Source organism: Triturus cristatus, chromosome 9 (assembly GCF_964204655.1).
Source record: "Triturus cristatus chromosome 9, aTriCri1.1, whole genome shotgun sequence".
NCBI lineage: Eukaryota > Metazoa > Chordata > Amphibia > Caudata > Salamandridae > Triturus > Triturus cristatus.
Window position 1 is genome coordinate 1,122,972,940 of NC_140592.1, and position 19,542 is coordinate 1,122,992,481.

The window sequence follows — 19,542 nt, forward strand, 5'->3', positions numbered from 1 at the left end:
AGAAAAATTATTTGAGAAATTATTTTGTGTAGATTTGTGTTTGTCAACCAAAATGACTGGTCTGGTTGCTGACGATTGAGAACCTGATAAAAGTAGTGGACCCAAAAAGTGTGCAAGGGCCAAAAAAAGAATTGGACACCCTCCTTCACTGTCTGCCACTGCATGAATCAAAACTCATAATTACTCAATAATTTAGACAATAGGACTGCCCTCTCTGTAAGTTGAAGGCTTCACCCCAGAATTTCTGCCTGGAAGTTGAACTCTAATGTCCGGTCATTCTTCTTTAAAGTCTCTGACTCACTCAACTGTCAAACGCCTTGTTGGAATGAAAGTGGCCAGTATTTTTTTGTACCTTGGATCAAATATTGTGGCACAGATGTACTTTTTGAATGACACAATGTCTCTTGCAGCCTTGTATTATCAGCCAAGCAACGCATTAGGCCCTCTACCAAATCATGCTCATCTTCGTTTTTGTTCACACCTGCGAGTGAGAACCTTTCAGACACCTTTCTAAACTGCTTGGCCCATTGTACTGTCCTCCTTGCTGACTTCCAATATGAAAACTTCAAAAGGAACTAGCATCTCTGTCAAGCATTTGACTAGACCCCATTTGTCCATTGCAATGATCCTGAGTTTCTCAGTTGCATCCCCTCTTTGCATGACATTGATCAGTTTGTACTGCTAAAAGGGAAGTTGCTACATGTTATGTTATGTTATGCTATGTTATGTTAGGGTAATTTGTTATCAGATACGGATTGCCGCAGGAGGGGTATCTAACGGCAGCAGAGTGTCGCCAACTAGAGCAATGCAGAAATTAGAAAAGCACTGCTTTGAACATCTTTCTAAATATGCAGTGGTTAGGACATATTCAAATGTAGGACGACAGTTTATTCCAGTACAAGTGGGCAGATAGGAAAAAGACCTGCCTCCTGCTCCAGCCTTTCTGATACGTCAAACAGTAAGCAAGTGTTAGGGACTTGTAAGCGAGGCAGCAGATTTTGAAAACAACTCTTTTTGTGATAGGCATTAAGTGCAGAGATTTCAGAAGACGAGAGGAAGTGGTCCCGGAGAGATAGTTAAAAAATACGACGGGCCATTGTGTTTTGTACAATTTGAAGCTTAGTAAGTAGAATTTCGTTAGCAGAAGCCAGTAGGGTGATGCTGCAGTCTAATCTGCTTACAATGAGTGCTTGTACCAGTGTTTTCCTGGCCAATAGAGAAAGAAAAGGAAGGGTCTTCCACAGATGGCGCATCATATGGAATCTTGTGCCTACAGTGGACATAACCTGCTATTTTGTAGTTAGAATCTGGTCTAGACGGACACTGAGGTTTTTATCTATCAGTTTGGGAACGGGTGCGGCTCCAAGTACTGCAGGTCACCTGTCTGGCAATGGTCACTGTACTGCTATATTGAACTATGCTGCAGTTAGATCATGGGTGGTAAAATGCCATGAGCAGGGAGGTGATAAGTGATCATGGTGAGGATACATATTATTTGCCTGGTTTGACAAATACAGAGAGTCAAAGGAGTAGACAGAAATTTAAAATGCCCCCCACTTTAAAACGAAAGTTCTGATAAAACCAAGGGGCATATTATTAAGAAACGGCGTTAAAATTATCGCCGCTTTAACGGCAGAAAACCGCCGCTAAAGCGGCGAAAATGAGGCTTGATAATATGCCCTTGAGAATTCCCATAGAAGCCCATGTTCTGGTGTCAACATGGGCTTCTATTGGAATTCTCTGCGGCATATTATCAAGCCCATTATCGCCGCTTTAGCAGCAGTTTTCTGAATCTAAAGAGGCGATAATTTTAACGCCGTGCTTAATAATATGCCTTCAAGTAAGCAAACTAGGTGAGCACACCCCTCTCTAGAAGAGCTCCCTTGTTTCTTCATCCAAGCAATTATCCATTCACGCTTTCATTGTTCTATTCACCCTTTGATACCCACCATTTAAGCTTTACATTCTCTCATCCAGTCTTTCACCATTCCAGTCCATCCATCCATCCATCCATTCATCCATCCATCCATCCCCCATCCCCATGTAACCTTTAACTCATACAAAATATCACACATCCTTTAACCTACCAGAGCATCCTTTCATCCATCCACCTTTTACCCATATTCCCTTCAATCCATCCTTTCACCCACCAATGCATCCCGTCACCCACCTATCCATAATTTCACCCACCCACGCATCCTTTCACTCATATAGCATTTCACCAATCCTTTCTTTTAACATTCCATCCTTCTTTCCTTTTTACATCAACCCATCATATTTTGTGTTTATTATGAGCTTTTGTCTGCTGAGTTGCAGATAAAAATGGCCATAAGAACTTAACCCCCACTGTAGCTGCTAAAGCCAGGGTTCACAACACCCTTTCAGTGAGCATAACAGTAATTGTCAATAAGCAGGCAATGCAACTTACCACCGCCCATCCCTGTCACCACTAAGACTCACCCGCCAAACACTACCGTCTGTTGCACTGAAGCAACCACTGGCCCCGGCACTGGTGGCCTGTGTGGCTAGAATAAACATTGCACATTTTTAGATCCAAGATATGCATCCTCTTATTTTTATTTTTTGAACAATATACAACCACAATACATCTTTACATTTTGGTTAGCAGTATCTTCTATCAAAAATATCATTTTGGACATTTTGGGGGTCATTACAATGGCAGGCGGATCGCCACCGCCCGACCGGCGGTGGGGATCCGCCCGCCATAATACACCGCCCGCATGCCATTTACCCCCACAATATTATGACGGCGAGGGGTACCGTCCGCTGCTTTTCCGCCGGTCGATTTGTTGACCGGCAGAAAAGGGGCACAATATGGTGGCGGTGTCTTGCAGACACTGCCATTCATATTATGATGGCAGCGGAAATAGTCCCATAGCCGCAATGGAAAGGCATGCGGTCTTTGCAGTTGGGGGCCCGTTGCGGGCCCCCAGGCTGTTGGGGGTGTGGGGGGTGCACATGGGGTACCTATAATACCCCCCTGCATTTGCATGCACAAGGTGGCAAGCACCGCACGGTGCCTACCACGTTGTGCATGCAAATGCACAACATGCATTTTTCAAATTACGCGGATGCTGTTTACAGAGCACCGCCCGCCGCAATGTTAGAAATGAGGGATGTGCCCACCAGTGTGGCGGGAGCATCACAAGGTTGATGACGGGACTGCCGCACCTACGGAAGCTCATTGAAGCGGTGCAATAATTAGTCAATGAAAGACATTTGGTCTTGGTTGGCAAATGCAATCGGACTCTCCTCATAGTAATTTCCAGCCATGCTGCACTATTATCTAAACTGCTGGATACTACTGTGTAAATGAATGATGAAAATACATGCAATACTCCGTTGAGGGGTACACTATGACCATGGCTAGTGTTTGAGCATGAGCATGAGCAAGAAAAAGAAAGCGGTCTCAACAAACATACGTAGAATAGCTTACTTGGGCATGCAGTCTTCACAATAAGGTACCTGTCCCAAAATCTGCTCTCCTAATCTTACATTATCAGTTTACGAGACATATAGGGATAGAGGGAAAGCTTACTAGCCAAGTCAGCTACGGAAACATGAAATATACAAAAACATAACAAACATTAGCTAGGATGAAGAGGAGTTGAAGAAAAAAAAGGAGACAGGCACAATAAAAAACCATGAAGAATTATTCTAAATTATTCAAGTTAGGGGAATAATAATATTAACAGAAGGACTCATTGGGGCCAAAATATCCATCAGCCGTAGCGCTGGTGGTGGCACCCCCAGCTCCCTGACAGCTTGCAAAGCCATCTTCTTGCCCTTAGGTGCTGGTGAAAGAAATAAAGAAGATAATAAAAATAGATTAGTGGTACAGTAAATCTCCCCAAAATATTTCGACAGGCAAACACAGTAACATACTTTTCTAAATCAGATTGCCTATAGTACTAGTATTGAGTTGACCAGTTCCCAATTTCGGAAACCTAGACCTATTGCAAATTGCATAAAGTATATTAGGAACTACTAATGCAAAAATTATTTTTGCTTCTGATCGTATTTGCAAACCACTTTGATAAGCCAACTTAGTCTCACTTTATTTCAATGCATAGATGCATACTGCATATTGCTGAGAGATTGCTTGGGTTAGTACAAGCTACTTAAAGAAAGGCACAGAGAATGCTAATTCACTGATGCTACCACTACTACTATCTTAGTGACAGGACAGAGAAGTCTGCATGGCTTCATAAATAACCAGCCCTAGCAAGTTCCAACGAGTATGATTTGATTAGGTAGCGGCAAGCACCGGGCTACCTCAAACTTGATCACATAAATATTCATAACATAAACTTAACTTACCCCTGAGTGTGACCAGCAACCTATTAGAAAAAAGTAGCATTATTGAACAAAACAAATAAATAATTACTCATGAGCCCCGCAGCCTCAACACCCAGCAGGACGAGCATGTCCTGCTCCCTGTAGATGATATCAGCCCAGCATTGCGTCAACTGCTGTTGGGTACACAGGACCCTGATATTACGTCACACACTCCCTCAGAGCAGTTGACGCTCCTGCATGCAATACCTGCTCCCAGGCCTGCAACCAGCATGGAGTAGAGGTGGTGCTGCACTTAAAAAACAAGTGATGCCCTCTCCACCTCCCAAACAGTGCACAGGTCTGAACTTCTAGTCGCAGCACCAGCGTCCATAAGGTGGTTGGCTAGCAGCCACACTGACACTGCTGCTCCCTCTCTTACCCTGCGCTGCCATTGTGCTTGGTGGGAAAAAAAAAGAAAAGGAAGGAATAAATAGAAGAAGAGACAAAGAACTAAGGAAGTAAATGGAAAACTAAAAAAAGTACAAAAAAATCACGGAACAGAAAAAAAGACGAAAACGTAAAATACACAACGACACACACTAAGGAAATAAAGGTAAATGAGGGGTGGATGAGTGGGATATAGGGACCAATTTTGCATCTCCGAAGCATGCATTGCACTACTAGCATGTAAAAAAGCAATGCTCATGGGCAAACAAGCACTTCTGCCAGCTTGTGAAGTTCCACCCAGGCCTAGAAAGTACAATATAGTATTTAATTAGATTATAAGAGATCTGTGATTCCGTCACCGTCGTCGTGGCTGGTTTTCCATATCCAGCAGCAGGTAACAGTAACCAAGCAGCATGAGATCTATCGTAAAAGAGTGAGTGGAAAAAGTAAGAAGGCTGTGTTTGACCCTTGTCTAAGTACAAGACTGCCAGGTTAGGTGTGGAGAATTAGCCTCCATGAAAATCCTAATGGTAAACAGAGTCAGAATTCAGCAGGTGGGTTTCTGCCATAAATGATCTGTCAGAGGCTTTTAGGCCAATACTTGGTTAGTGGAGTCCTTTCAGAGCAATGGAGGTGTTAGAATTTTGACAGAGTTTTGTTCTTTATACCGATGACTTATAAATCAGGCCCTTAAACTTTAATACCTAACACTTTCAATAATATTTAATATAACTGAGGAATATCTCTAAACCTTGAGATCTCAAGAAATTTGGTGAATTCTCCATTTTTGTATAAAATCATATTAAATATATAACAGTTGATATAATCTGCGTTTAAATGTAAAACTACCCCACTAGAAATGTAACTACTTTATGTTTTTGATCATATTCTCTCTGATTCCTCATGTACATTCAAGTTGTTTCTCAAAAATGACATGTAAACAAACATTCCCCATATTTGTATAAACTTTAATCATGGTTATGAATCACTCTTCAAGCATGTACGACTACACTAAATAGTAATATATATATATAAATCTTGAAATATCAACAATCACTGAACAGTTAGAAAATCCTTTCCAACCTTCAAGTGGCTTTAGAATGCAAACAGAAAAACTGAATTTAGAATTTATAATCCAGCAAGGTTTTTCCCTGAAAACTACTTTATCTAACTCCAGTTTGTTAGCAAATACAACTGTACTTCTATTTTATTCTATTCTATTCCATTCCATTCTATTCTTTCTTTAAACACTTATAGAGGCCACTGCTGCCCGTGGGCATCCCAGCGCTAATAGTGTGGCACAGACTCGTTAAGGAGATTTAGAGGGACCCATCTCGGAATAGCTAAGTCTTAAATGATTTCCGAAAAGTGGCGTTCCTTCTTGATGATCGGAGGGAAGGGGGCTGTTCCACAATTCGGCCTCATTGTAAGTAAAAGATCACCCTCCATAATTTACCTTCTTGATAATGGGAATCTTGGACAAATGAGCATTCAAGGATCACAAAAAACTCCCGGATTATTTCTCTAAATTTAGAATTCAAATTTCAAATTTGTTTAACACTTTCACAAAAACGACATCAAGGCTTCAACTAATTGACGGGTAACAGGGTCTTTGCTGTAACAGCAAAATATCTTGATTGTCTAGCAAGAGACAACTTATATTTGATATTTTCAAAATGACCACCATTATTTCCTAAACGCCAAAATAATTCTGTGGTCTCATGAGGAGTATAATCTCTGATTTTCAGTGCAAGTGCCAATTGATAATGATTTGTTTTACAAAAAACGTGAATGCCAATGACATCTCGGCAGTGATGTCAAATGTACTGACTAGCGGGCGATCCTAAAAACTGATCCTACTGTTTACATCTTATCATTTTGCGCAGACGAATAACAAGATTTTAAGCTGTTTCTTGAAGCTAAAAAAATTAGACTGTACTCTCAGATGTTCAGGTAGGTAATTCCCAAGTTGTGCCGTGGAGTGCATAAAACTCCTATACCCTATTCTTTATTCTGATTTTATGTACATTGACTATCCTGGAATTAGTTGAATGTAACATCCTACTAGGACTGTACCAGAAAAGTCTTTTTTACAAGTATGCTGGGACATCCCCATACATGGTTTTCTGAGCCAGACATAAGGCCTTGAACCAGACTCTTTTCTTCACAGGAAGCCAGTGAATCTCTTGTAATGTCCCAGACACTGGCTTGAACTTTGGAATTCTATTAAAAAGTTGTGTTGCTGCATTCTGTAGACCTTGAAGATTGTTCTATGAGCACTGGTGAATGCCTAAGTATAAGGCATTACGATAATCCAGCCTCAATAACACCAAGGCTGTGACCAATGATTTTTGGAATTCAAAAGGGATGTAAGGGAGAATCTTCCTAATCTTACAGAACAGGAAAAAACAGGAGGAGGTGTAGTTATCTGTATTTTGAAGGATAGACTGGGATAAAAAATTATTCCCAGATTCTTGACAGAGTATGCCAGAGTGGGAGAAGAACCAGAAATCCGAGGCCACTAGTATTGATCCCATAAGACCAAATTCTTGCCAAAATGGAGAACCTCAGTTTTATCTGAAATAAGTATAATGGTGATTGTATTTCCTCCGTAAGGAGGGGAAACTTAAAAATGTATTTTTTTTACCAGGAACTGTACTATTTGATTCTATGGACGAGACTGAAGACCTGTCATTAATATTTAACCATGGATTTCCTCCACCTTATTTTTGTAGAAATCTGCAAAATGGTCACAGAACAGCAGGCAAGGGCTCATAGTGTGGTTTGAGGATAGCCTAAAGAGTATCTCAACCGTTTTAAAGGGTTCTCTTGAGGAGTTCTTTGCTGAGTGAATTTTTCATGAGAAATATTTCGTTTTCTCGATCACAATCAGATTGTTATATTCTTGGATGAATTTATTTCATTTAACCTTTTCTTCCCTCCTGTAGTCTTTCCGCCACATTTTTTCTTTCCTTCTACATTTTTGTTTTGGTTCCTTGAGCTGAGAAGAGAACCAGACGGTAGAAGGTCTTCTTCTATAGTTTTTGAGTTTTAACAGGGACAAGCTTGTTATCCACAGTTTTTACCCACTCCCAATATGTTCCTATCATTGAGTTAGAGTCTTTAATAAATAGGGAATAGGGTCTGTGTAAAACGTCTTCCAGGTCTGCATTGTAAATTTAATTCCAAGCTTGGACTCATATTGCACATGATTTTTTATAGCATTGGTGGGTGAGGTAGACTCTAAGCTGAAATAGACGGCTTTATGATCCGACCATGTGATAGATATGATGTCATCAACCTTTCTGCACATTTATTGTCACGATTTACAGACCTTTGGGAGCTGGTTAATGTAAGCTCAAATAAGTTGTTAATTCTGTTAATCTAACTCTTCCTTGAATAATTGGTCCAGGACCATTGTTTCTTTATAATAGTCATCAAACTTTAAGTCTAACATGTTTGAAAAAATGCATTCAATGGTATGACCTGTTACATGAGTAGCCGTGATTACCTGCTGACAGAGATGTAAACCACTAAAAATGTCTAGATATTGCTCTGTCTTTTTATTATTAATATCTTCCAGATGGACGTTAAAATCACCTAAAATAGTAAAATTAGCATACTCTCACTTTTGGACCAGGAGGCCTATATATCAATATGTATATATCAATAATCCATTAAATAAGGATTGACCATACCTAGGCCCCCCCCTCCCTTACCACCTTAGTCTAATCTGGTAATGGAGATTCCAAATAGTAGGGTGTCAACCAGGTCTGGGGCTGAATTTTCATTTGCTCAGGTCTCAGTTAAAAATCCAGAAATATACGTTTCCAAGTGATATAAAAATTCAATCTTGTGCTTAATAAGAATGCGTGTGTTTAGCAATATACACTTCAGTCTCATACAATTCTCATCTGAAAGTCGGGGCAAGAACATTTCTCTGTGTTAGCTTCTGAGGGGCTTCGATCCACCTGGCATGCCCACTTACAATGATTGCAGTGTATGTCATCCTGATCATGACTAAGATTGAAAACACTGCATGGCGAATGCTTACCACTATTAAGCTGCAGCTCTCTGGAGTACATTTGTGGTGCAGAATGACCAGAGCTTCTAGCACCTGGCATGGTCTTGGTGTGGACGGGTGCAGGCAGGCTTGCCTTTGGCACGTCCACTGCATACATTCACCGCATGTCCATGTTCCCAGGATCATTAAGTACCGAGTCCTGGACAAAGACTAGACTGCCAACAAAAAAGGCAACCTTGGCAACCAGTACCTGGCTCTGAAAATGGCCTGGGAGGTGCTAATGTGCAAACAAACACAAGAATCATTTGTGATGCCTAGCGTGCACATGTAAAGAGCAAAAAACAATCAGTTGAAACAGTAAAATATTCTGATATAAAATGTTCTGTTATAAAATTTGTAATTGAAAAAGGTCTAAAAACATTAAATCACTTTGTACGCTGGTGTATGTTCTCCCTCAATTCACCCAGTCAGTACAATCGTAGTGCACACTCCAGGGATGCAAAGCAAATCACCAAGCAGCACCAGTTTTCTGGGTGTACTGCAAACCTTCATTCCCCTAAATAAATATAACACTCACAGTATTGTGCATGCTCATCCAACAAGAATGGAAAGGTAGGACATGACACAGATCATGACAGTGATCTAGTCGAATATGTGGCGTTACAACACATGCGATACATCGCATGCCATTACATAGTGGTTGTTACGATGACCACGTTGCTACATCGCATACATTACAATGCATATTGTTACAACGACTTGCTGACCTTAATGTTGAAGGGGAAAGAAGTTGAAAGTACTATCCTGCATGGTCACTGGCCATACCACTGCTCTCTCAGAATTTTAGGGTTCACTGGTTACAATTTCTTTTTGTTTTCTGGTGCAAGCAAGCCCTTTAGTGCTTGCCTTTTGTACATATATAGACTGCCATTGCTGCTTACTCAATTACTGTTGATCTGGGCATCTGTTTTTAACATGTTCTTGAAAAAATGATGCCTTATGATCTCCTTATCAAATTTGCGTCCATTTAGTCTTGTTTTACCCTTATCTCATTTAGCATTGTTTTTGGATTTTGGTGCTGCTTGAATACTTTGCTTCTTTTTTCCTGAGAAAACTCTGCTAAATTGTGTCATAACTACTGGGGATAAGTCCATATTTTACGTTGAAATTGCATTGCCCTAAAAAGGTATTGGTAAATTAACATTTTGAGACTTCATACCCCCTATTAACAATCCAGGACCTCATACAAGTGTATTCACCCATGCACCATGTTTCATTGAGCATTGTCCACACATGAAATAACCTGTAAAAGGTAGAACTCAACTGGATGTCTTGCTACTGCGACTCCACTGGAACTTTTTGTTGCTCTGCTCTTAGAGATTATAAAACTGCTAATAAAAATACTTGCACGGATTATTTTCTAGAATTTGGATCTTTCTGCCCCTAAACAACAAGAAGTAGAAGAATGTATTATTTCCCAGTGCAACTCCAGTTCAATCCCAGCCGCTGACAATTCCTGTACATAGCCTGTTGATTTCTTAAGAATTAAAGGGGGAAATGAGCTCAACTGTTTCCCCTGTTACATATTTTCTCTCTGACTCTGAAATAAGCGTTTCAACTTCTTACAATATGCCAGAATATTGAACTAGTAGTACTGCTACTTTCGACCTTAATAGCTTTGATCTACTGATTTGGGCTCCATCCACAATTAACATTACAAAGAAAAATATTAAGCTGGTCTGCAGATGCCTATAATCCTATTCTTATAGAGGTATCTAACATTTCAATGTCAGCTTTCTAAAAGTGGTATTTCTAAATTAAAAGTTTAAAATCCTACATTCCCATTAAAGATGATTTTAAATTTCAAATAAAATGAGTGGAGGAAATATTTCTGTAGCTGCTGCCAATCCAAATTTAGCACCAATGCAACCAAATGACTCCCAATGGCAGCAGCCAGCCTTGCTACAGTGAAAATGTTTTTTTTGGCGTATTTCACTGTAAGGACATGTTCAACATTCATTTATACATGCCCTGCTTTTAAATTTCATGGACCCTGCCATTATGGGAAATAAGGCTTACATTTGGGTGATTTATTAATATTTAAAAAGAAGGTTTAGGACTCTCAAAATAGGTATTTTGACAGGTAAAATTTGCACTTTAAAACTACCACAGGCAGGAAACCTGTGTGTTACCAGGCTGCATACAACTGTAGTCTCCCACCTGCAGCCAGCCCCGTGCACACATATGTGCACACATATTGATGTGTAGCCAGCTCAATGCCCCTTACCCTAGCTGCGTTGCAGCATCCTTATCACAGACACTGTGGAGAAGTGTGGCTCAATGATTAGAGCGGCAGACCCTGATGCAGAGGTCTAGCCCGGGACCAGGGTTCAATTCCCCGCCTCGGCGGGTCTTGGGCTAAAAAATTCCACGGACCTGATAATTCTCGCCTTGGTGCCTATTCCAATCATGGAGTCCCACTCTGCAACTCTGGGCAATAGCTTGCTTAATCTCCACAACGGCCCCCACAACGCAAAGGATGCCTGGCCTCCACCTTGGGGGTGCCCAGGAGTGGACGCCTCACAGGGAAAGCAAGGATGGGTTCCACAGCGGTTTTCGTACAAGCGCCTTGAGACCCTTGCGGGTGAGTAGTGCGCTATACAAGTATCAATTTACAAGGTAAACACTGAAGGTAAACCCACACAGTACAATTTACTATTAAATTACTGTGACTGAGATTCAATAAAGGTAAAAAAACTGGGCGATCCAAGGCAAAATAATCCTGACGTACTAAATGGGTGAACCCATTTTCAACAATGTAGTATGACAATATTATCCAAAAGATACTTCTCCTAAATCCATTTTTACTAGAAAGAGGGGGCATTCATATAACGCAAATAAGATAAGCCCTCCACCTTAACATGGGGTGGGGCAGGTTCTTGGCCCATAATGTGAGTAGGCAGCATGGAGATATGCTGAACAGGTGCACCATTACTTAGTGGTCTGGTGTGACCCTAATGTTGCAATGCTTGTTGGTATGAGGTCCCACCACATGCCTCTGGTGCTGAAATGCAGTGAAACATGTGGTATTCAGGAAACGCATCAAGTAAGGCAAGTTATTTCCCCTATACATAGCTGCACTGTAAAACTGTAGATCGGCAGTCACAGGATGGACTGACAGTGTGAGCTATGTTATTGGTGTTTTTCTGCTGTTTATAGATGGGAATGAAAGGATGAGAGAAAAAACTGATGTCAATATTGAGATGATAAAAAGAGAGTTGGAGAATGGCTAGAACGTTTTCCACTATGCCAGGAATATGGATGTGATACCTCCTCAGGCATATGGAGTGACTTTATTGTTATGTTAGACAATTTACTTTGTTTGGAACATTCTGTTAGTACTTTTTACAATATATTTTGGGACTGCTATTGTAGAACACTTATTTAAACAGATGTTTTTGTACCTTTTTCTCTTTGTTCTTAGACCTGCCCACTGACATTTCCATATTTGCCCATTCCGCTCCAAGTCTACAGTTCCCTTTGACCAAAGACACAATTTATTTTCCTTTGCCCATTCCCAAGGACGGTATCTAATATATTCCACAATTCTTTCAAACTTTCTATTTTCATATCATTATATATAGAATTGGAAAAAAAAAGAAAAATTCTTTATCTTTTGTGGGTTAGTGGTAGGTGAGATAATAGTAAAATTACTGGCCTGACTAGGAAATGTATATTTCCATAGTTGGTGTCCAAAATTTACTTTGTAGAAATGTATATCCTTAATGCTGTCAATACATACTTTCTTGATTTTCTATCAGATTGTACAATATTTTTATTTAAAATGTTGTCACAGGTGACTTTTAAATATGTAGGTTTCTGAAAGGTGCATACAAGTATTGCTTTACCGGAGTATTTGAGTGAGTGTGTTGCTAACAGAGTATTGCCCATGAAAAGTTACGAATTTTTATTGGGCAGTCATCTACAACTAGACCTACACAAAAATATTTGTGAGTAGGTGTGTGCAAAATTGACGTAATTTGCATCTGCTTAGCGCCACACAATTTCAGCAAAATTACAGAAATGACATATGACATGCATATTGGCGTCAGTTTTTGGTGCAAGGTTGCATTTAATATAAGAAGCACTCACGTTCTGTTATTTTGTGTGTTTGTGGTAAATTTATATTGCAAATGGTAATCAATTACACAAAGTACAGCAATGGAAACATTTCATGAATATCGTTCAAGAAGTGTAACAAAACAAATCACAAAATTACACACATTACACCGGGGTATTAAAATTTTTGCAAAGGCCTAGTTGTGAATCTGGTCTTAAGTTTGTTTGTGAACGTGCTTGTGACAGTACTTGTGTTGGTGATGATTAAGCTGATTGTGGCAAGAACATGGTGTTTTAATGATGGCAGTTGAGGCTGTGTTGGTTAATTTATTTGGTTTGTGGGTGTTATCAGGGAATTAAGACCAGGACATGTGGGTGGTGTGGATTTTTTAAGTTGTGATGCCCATGTAGGCAAATTGTGAGGAAGTCTTGTTTGGTGATTTCTGCATAAAGGCAATAATGATTTCCTCATCTCTTTCATGATCTTCTTCCTTCTAATCTTCAGCCATCTTGTGCTCCACCTCCTCATCTTTTTTTTGTGCAGTGGTGGCTGCCAAAATAGCTGCTTGGAGAAAGTTAGGATTTTCTCCTGGGGCTGCCCACCATCCTCCGCTTGTAGATGGTGCAGCATCTTTGCAGGTAAAGTGACATCTTTACAAGGCAAGAGGAAGATGCAGCAGTTTTTAAATACATAAAATTAAGTTTGGTATACATTTTCTGCAGAATAGTTTGATAAAATAGCTCTGAAATGAATTACACTTCAAATTAGTTGCATGACAGATTAAATAAACACATGATGGTAGGGGGAGATCATTGCATGAAATCATTCCATATCCACAAGGTCAACTCACCAGGTCCAGCTATGGATTTTTCCTTTCTGGATGAACCCTTGGCATCAACTGCTGAATCAGTTTCCTTGAAGTTGCAATTGGGAAGGTATCCCTTGATTCAGCAGTTAAAGAGAACATTTCAGTAAAATGTAAAGTATGGAATATGGCAGTGACATTTGACCAAAATGACATCAAAACTATACATGACAAATGGGCATTAAACCATAATAAAATACAGTTTTAAATAAAATTTATAAAACATACAGAAAAAGGAAAATCAGATATAGAATCACAGAGGAGATGTTCAAAGACTTACCTGATTTACAGACGGTCAAATAATTGCTGTTGCCAGGAAAACCACTGATGTCATCTGTGGTGTTGATCACAATGTGTACAGCAGGGGCTACAGTCTGATTGCAACTGAAAAGACAGGGAGCTATGTAAATCATTAAGATATCCAAAGTCAGACATGATGGTGGTATTGTGATGGGTTGGATACAAACTTTGGATTGCACTAAGAGCTATCTAATCCCAAATATCAATGTGACAGAATAGTGTTAAAAAAATATATGGGGCCACATTATCAGAAAGTAAGTGTACAGAAGGAGGTAAGGATGTACTATTCTTATCTCCACATCTACGTACCTTGAAGATATATATGTCACCAAGGTCCATGTATCTGGAGGTATTTACAGAAAGTGTATAGAAACTTACCTTTCAATATTTTGTCCCTTGATATTGTTGTAAGAATATTTTTTCCTGTCGATTTTTGGGACTCAATATTCCTAACCTCTGCACAAACTATCACACACAAGATGTAATGGAAATATTTCTATACTAACTGTACAATGTTGAGTTTAAGGATAAAGAAAATTGACAAATATATCATACCCAACAATTAAGTTATAAACATGAGTGGATGTGATACAGTATGCCAATGTGTACCTTTCCTTTAGAAATAGAGAGATAAGTTTGATCCGAAACATAAAGGACAAGCAGTACACTTACCAGTCTCTATTATTCGTCTGTTGTATGTAACTGTTAGACCTGTCAGCCTTAGGATGGTCTTCCCCCAAACATTTTGCCTTCTTACCTTCTCTTTTTTCTGATTATTTTTGGTGGTCTCAGGACACTAAGCACTTTACTACTGCTGACCAGGGCTAAAGTGGATTTCATCTCCCCCAGCCATGGTTACATTGATGTACCTACAATTGGGATATTTAATTTATCTGTAAGTCCCTAGTAGAGTGCACTACCTGTAACCTGGGCTTGTAAATTAAATGTTACTTGTGGCCTACAGTGTTGATTGTTCCACCCACACAAGTAGCCCTTTAAACATGTCTTAAGGCATGCCACTGCAGAGCCTGTGAGTGCAGTTTAACTGGCATGTCAACTTGGCATTTAAAGACCCTTGCCAAGCCTTAAACTCCCCTTTCATTAACATAAGTCACCCCTAAGGTAGGCCCTATTTAAAAAAAAAAAAATGAAAGGTTTTATATCGCACTAGATAGACACAGGGGTATCAGAGCGCCTTACAGAATCAAGAACAATGAAATAATCAATTGAAACAATGGTTACATACAATTACAATAAGGGAAGTGAAAGTCTAACAGAGCCAAGAGCAAGGCGATAATCATTGGATCAATGGTTACATACAGTTTAAATAAGGGAAGTGAAAGTCCAACAGAGGAACACACATTAATATATACAAATAAACATTAGCAGGAATATGAAGAATGAAATTACTGAAATGAGGTCCAAACAATTAACAATTAGGGGCCATAAAGTGCTGGCTAAGCTGGAGTCAGCGGAAGCAGATTGCTGTGCAGAAGCAGGCAGGCAAGGACCTAGATAGGCCACAGGGCAGGGTGCTGTGTGTTAAAAGCTAAGACATGTACTGTTAGGCTCTGCATGTATTGGTAGTTAAATACACCTAAATTCATTGTCATTACTGTGAGGCCTACTCCACTCATAGGTTAACATTCACAACACTTTGTTACACTTTTAAGCTGTAATTTCTGATAAGAAAGGAGTAGCTCTGTCATGTTTCATATCGTTGGAGTGGTAATGATAAATCCTCTTTAGTGGCAAAGTTGGATTTAACATTAATATTTTAGAAATGCCACTTTTAGAAAGTTCATTAAAGATAATGGGTTAAAATCTGTGTCCCTCAGAACCTGGGCGTAAGCAATATAAACTAAGGTGAGTTCTGTCGGGTTAACCAAATGCTTAGTAGACTATCTTTCCTGAATAACAATCAAGTGACAGTCAGTGTCTAGTAATTTGTTTTTGGATAAGGATAAGAGATTCAGTTATCCTGAAAATATATCTATATTAGTCAATTTAACATATGACTGTCACATACACAAATAGCAGAACAAGCAACATAAATAATGTGTCTTCAGTGAAAAAGTGACATAAGGTGAATATGTGCTATGGAGGATAAATACAATATACAAAATAAATATACATATATACAATATGAATTAGTGTGGGTCAGTCCCTTGTTGAATCTAAACATTTTGTAAACACCCTTAGGAATGCCTTCTTCATAATGGAAGGGTGAAGAGACTGGGGACATGAGCAGATCAAAGAAGCTGTTAGAAAGTTGGCGTATCTCTACTCTGAAAGCTCTGTGTGCCTGCAGCTTGTCTCAATGCACGTCTGGAATAAGTGACCACTGGACTTTGTGCATTTGCTTTAGACAACCACACACAAAAGAAGGTTAGGTGTGTCCGAATGTCCATCGACCTCCTGATGGCTCATCCTGGGCATGCTTACTCACTACAAGAATGTAATAAACGCTTGTGTGGGGACAGGACACTGTAAATTCAGCCAAGACTAGGAAGAAAGGATTTCTGCACAGTTCAAAGTCCCTTCTTTGCAGTGAACCCCACTTAAACCGCACAACTGGATATAACTACTGGGTCACTGACAGCACCTAATCATATACTTCTGGAGCTGAAAATAAACTCTCTCAGGAAGAAAGACTGCTGTGCTGCTACAAGGACTGTCCCTCTGCTGACCTGCTACCCTCTGCCCCTGATGAAGAAGAACTGGACTCTGCTTGCACACAGAGTGATCTCCAATGGTGTGTTGGCTTGCCTCCTGTTTTTGAGACTCAGAGATATCAAAGTCTCACCACCTGCTCCAGTGCCCAGTCCATTGGAAGTGGACCTACGTGCTTCCTCCATTCGAACAAACACTTCTCTGTCGGCCTGAAGTATAACCAATGCATCGTCACTGTTACAGGAGCAGAAATGAGGCATTGCAATTGTAGCCAGTGCATCACCTTAAAGAACCAACACATTGGAACTTGTGCATCACTGCTGATACAGTGTGGGAAGATCAGCACATCCCATCGACCTCAGAAGACTTGAAATCGACCTGAAGACATCGACCAATGCATCATTTACTGAACTAGCACCTATAAGCTCTGCGTATTATCTTCCAAACCGGTGCATCACCACCACTGTGTGAAGAATATCGATGTATCACCTCGACTGCTGGATCGACAAAGATGCATCAGTTGGCTGCATCTCACTGTAGTGACCAGAATCAACGTCCTTTGTTTAGTGGGCCTTGCTTGTATCTGGCTCGCGCTCCTTTGCTACTTCTCAGTGATTTTTTACAAGTAGGGCCTGCGTATGAGTTCAGCAGTGTTTGGACTGCGGTAGAATTGGATTCCCTACTTGCAGACTAGGCAGTCCACCGATCATATTATGATGTGATCAGTTTTCCGAACAAAAGACCGCCAGAGCACCACTGACACCGCCAGCCATTCACAGACCACCATGACGTCAGTAGGGAAAAACTTAGCTGTAGGTTTTGAGGTGCATACTCATCCATTATGATCTTTTTAATGACGAAATCCAGGTGAGACTGTTTTGCAGTAATTTATATTTAATTAAATAATTTGATGTTAATTAATATTAATTATTTAATAATTAATTATGTTAATTAATAAAATACTTTTTCAGGTGTGGGTTGTGAGGTTTATAGGGGTGAAGTGTGGGGAGTGAATTATTTCAAATTAATTAAAAATTAGCTGTTAAATGCTCTTTGTTATTTAATTGACAATTATTTTAATTGGGTAATCATTTTAGTTTAATTTTAGGTGCTAGATGTGGGCGTTCTAGGGGTAAAGAGTGGAAAGGTAATGAAAATTTAAATAAATTAATATTTAGTTTTTAACTAATTATAATTGTTTAATTGATAATTAATTATGTATTTGTGCGATTAAGGGGCTTATTAGGATGGCGGGCGGACACACTATCGGGAATGTGGACTGCCTGACAGGCTGTCGGTGGCCCCGACATAGGCGTTACAATGCGACCGCCACAACAGCAGTTGTAATGCCTATACTTTGTATTTAGGCGGGTGTTGCTGGCTGTAGCACCCGCCACAATGGAAAATAGGATACACTGCACATATCCCTGCACCAGGTGGCAGGCCCCATGCGGAGCCTGACAATTGGTGCAGGGACAAGTAGCCCACATCAGAGGGCCAGGGGCAAGGGCGACCCGCTACAGGCCCCCAAATTCCCTTTTTTGCCAGCCTTTTCATGGTGGTTAACTGCCATGAAAAGGCAGGCGGAAAGGGACTTTGTTTTCCCTATGGTGGTGCCTGGCAGGCACCGTCACCTTGGCAGGGACCACAACCCCTCCCATGTACCAGCGGGCTCAAGGAGCCCATCAGATGTGCGGCGGTTGGCCTTGCCGACTGCCGCCCATCCGCCCACCATTGTAATTTGGCATATGCAAAAGAAAAAATTGATGGACGGAATGCTGGACAATGCAAACATTCACCTCCCAGTCACAAGGATCTGGGTTTAATCCATAATTCTTTTGCTCACCACACCACCCCAGTTTGGACCCAGCCGTATGCAAATCAGTCTTGAACCTGTTCCTTGTGGGAACAGTCCAGCCTGAACTGCCAAACCAGGTCCTCCCTGGACCGGAAACAAGCATCTTGGGACTGGTTTTGGGGCATCACCCTTCATCAGCCAGGCTAGCTTGAATCCAATGGTGTAGTGAGCACGGGACCCACGTCTGGGCATGCCCTTCCCACTTAGGGTGACATTTGCAAAAGAAACAATTGATGGACGGAATGCTGGACAATGCAAACATTCACCCCAGTCACAAGAATCTGGGTTTAATCCATCATTCTTTTGCTCACCACACCACACCAGTTTGGACCCAGCCATATGCAAATCAGTCTTGACCCTGTTCCTTGTGGGAACAGTCCAGCTTGAACTGCCAAGCCAGGTCATGGCTCTACATGCTCAAAAGTGTGTGTTAATAGTTTATGCGGCCGTACACGCAAGTAAAGGCGTATGCATGTTCATAACAACTTCCTTAAGTCAGCTGGTTGAGCGTGACTCCTACACTGTTAACGTGATGTCAGCACTCCCTGAAACAAACATCTAGGATGTAGCTCTCCACAACCGTGGTGCTATGGCAGCCTCTCCATCCTAAGACATCATCACGCTGGGAGCATCAACACGTCAAACTCCTTCGAGCAGCTGGATGCGGGCACACAGACTTCAGGTACGCATCACAATTCTTTGGTTGCATGCCACAATGGCTCTATGGTGACTGGACCCTCACGTGGAATAATCTGCAGTCTGCATGAGCAGCGTCCATTTATAGGGTCCGTCATCAAACACTAGTCCCAGGCCACCAAAATTATAATTTAAAGTGTACTGCCAGTACAAAGCTCTTGTCAGCCATCAACTCACTTCACTTCTCATGTTAGCTCAGCATTAAAAACTATTCATTTCCTTCTGTAGCCTTGCATGGGTTGCAGGGTGAGTTGGTGGTG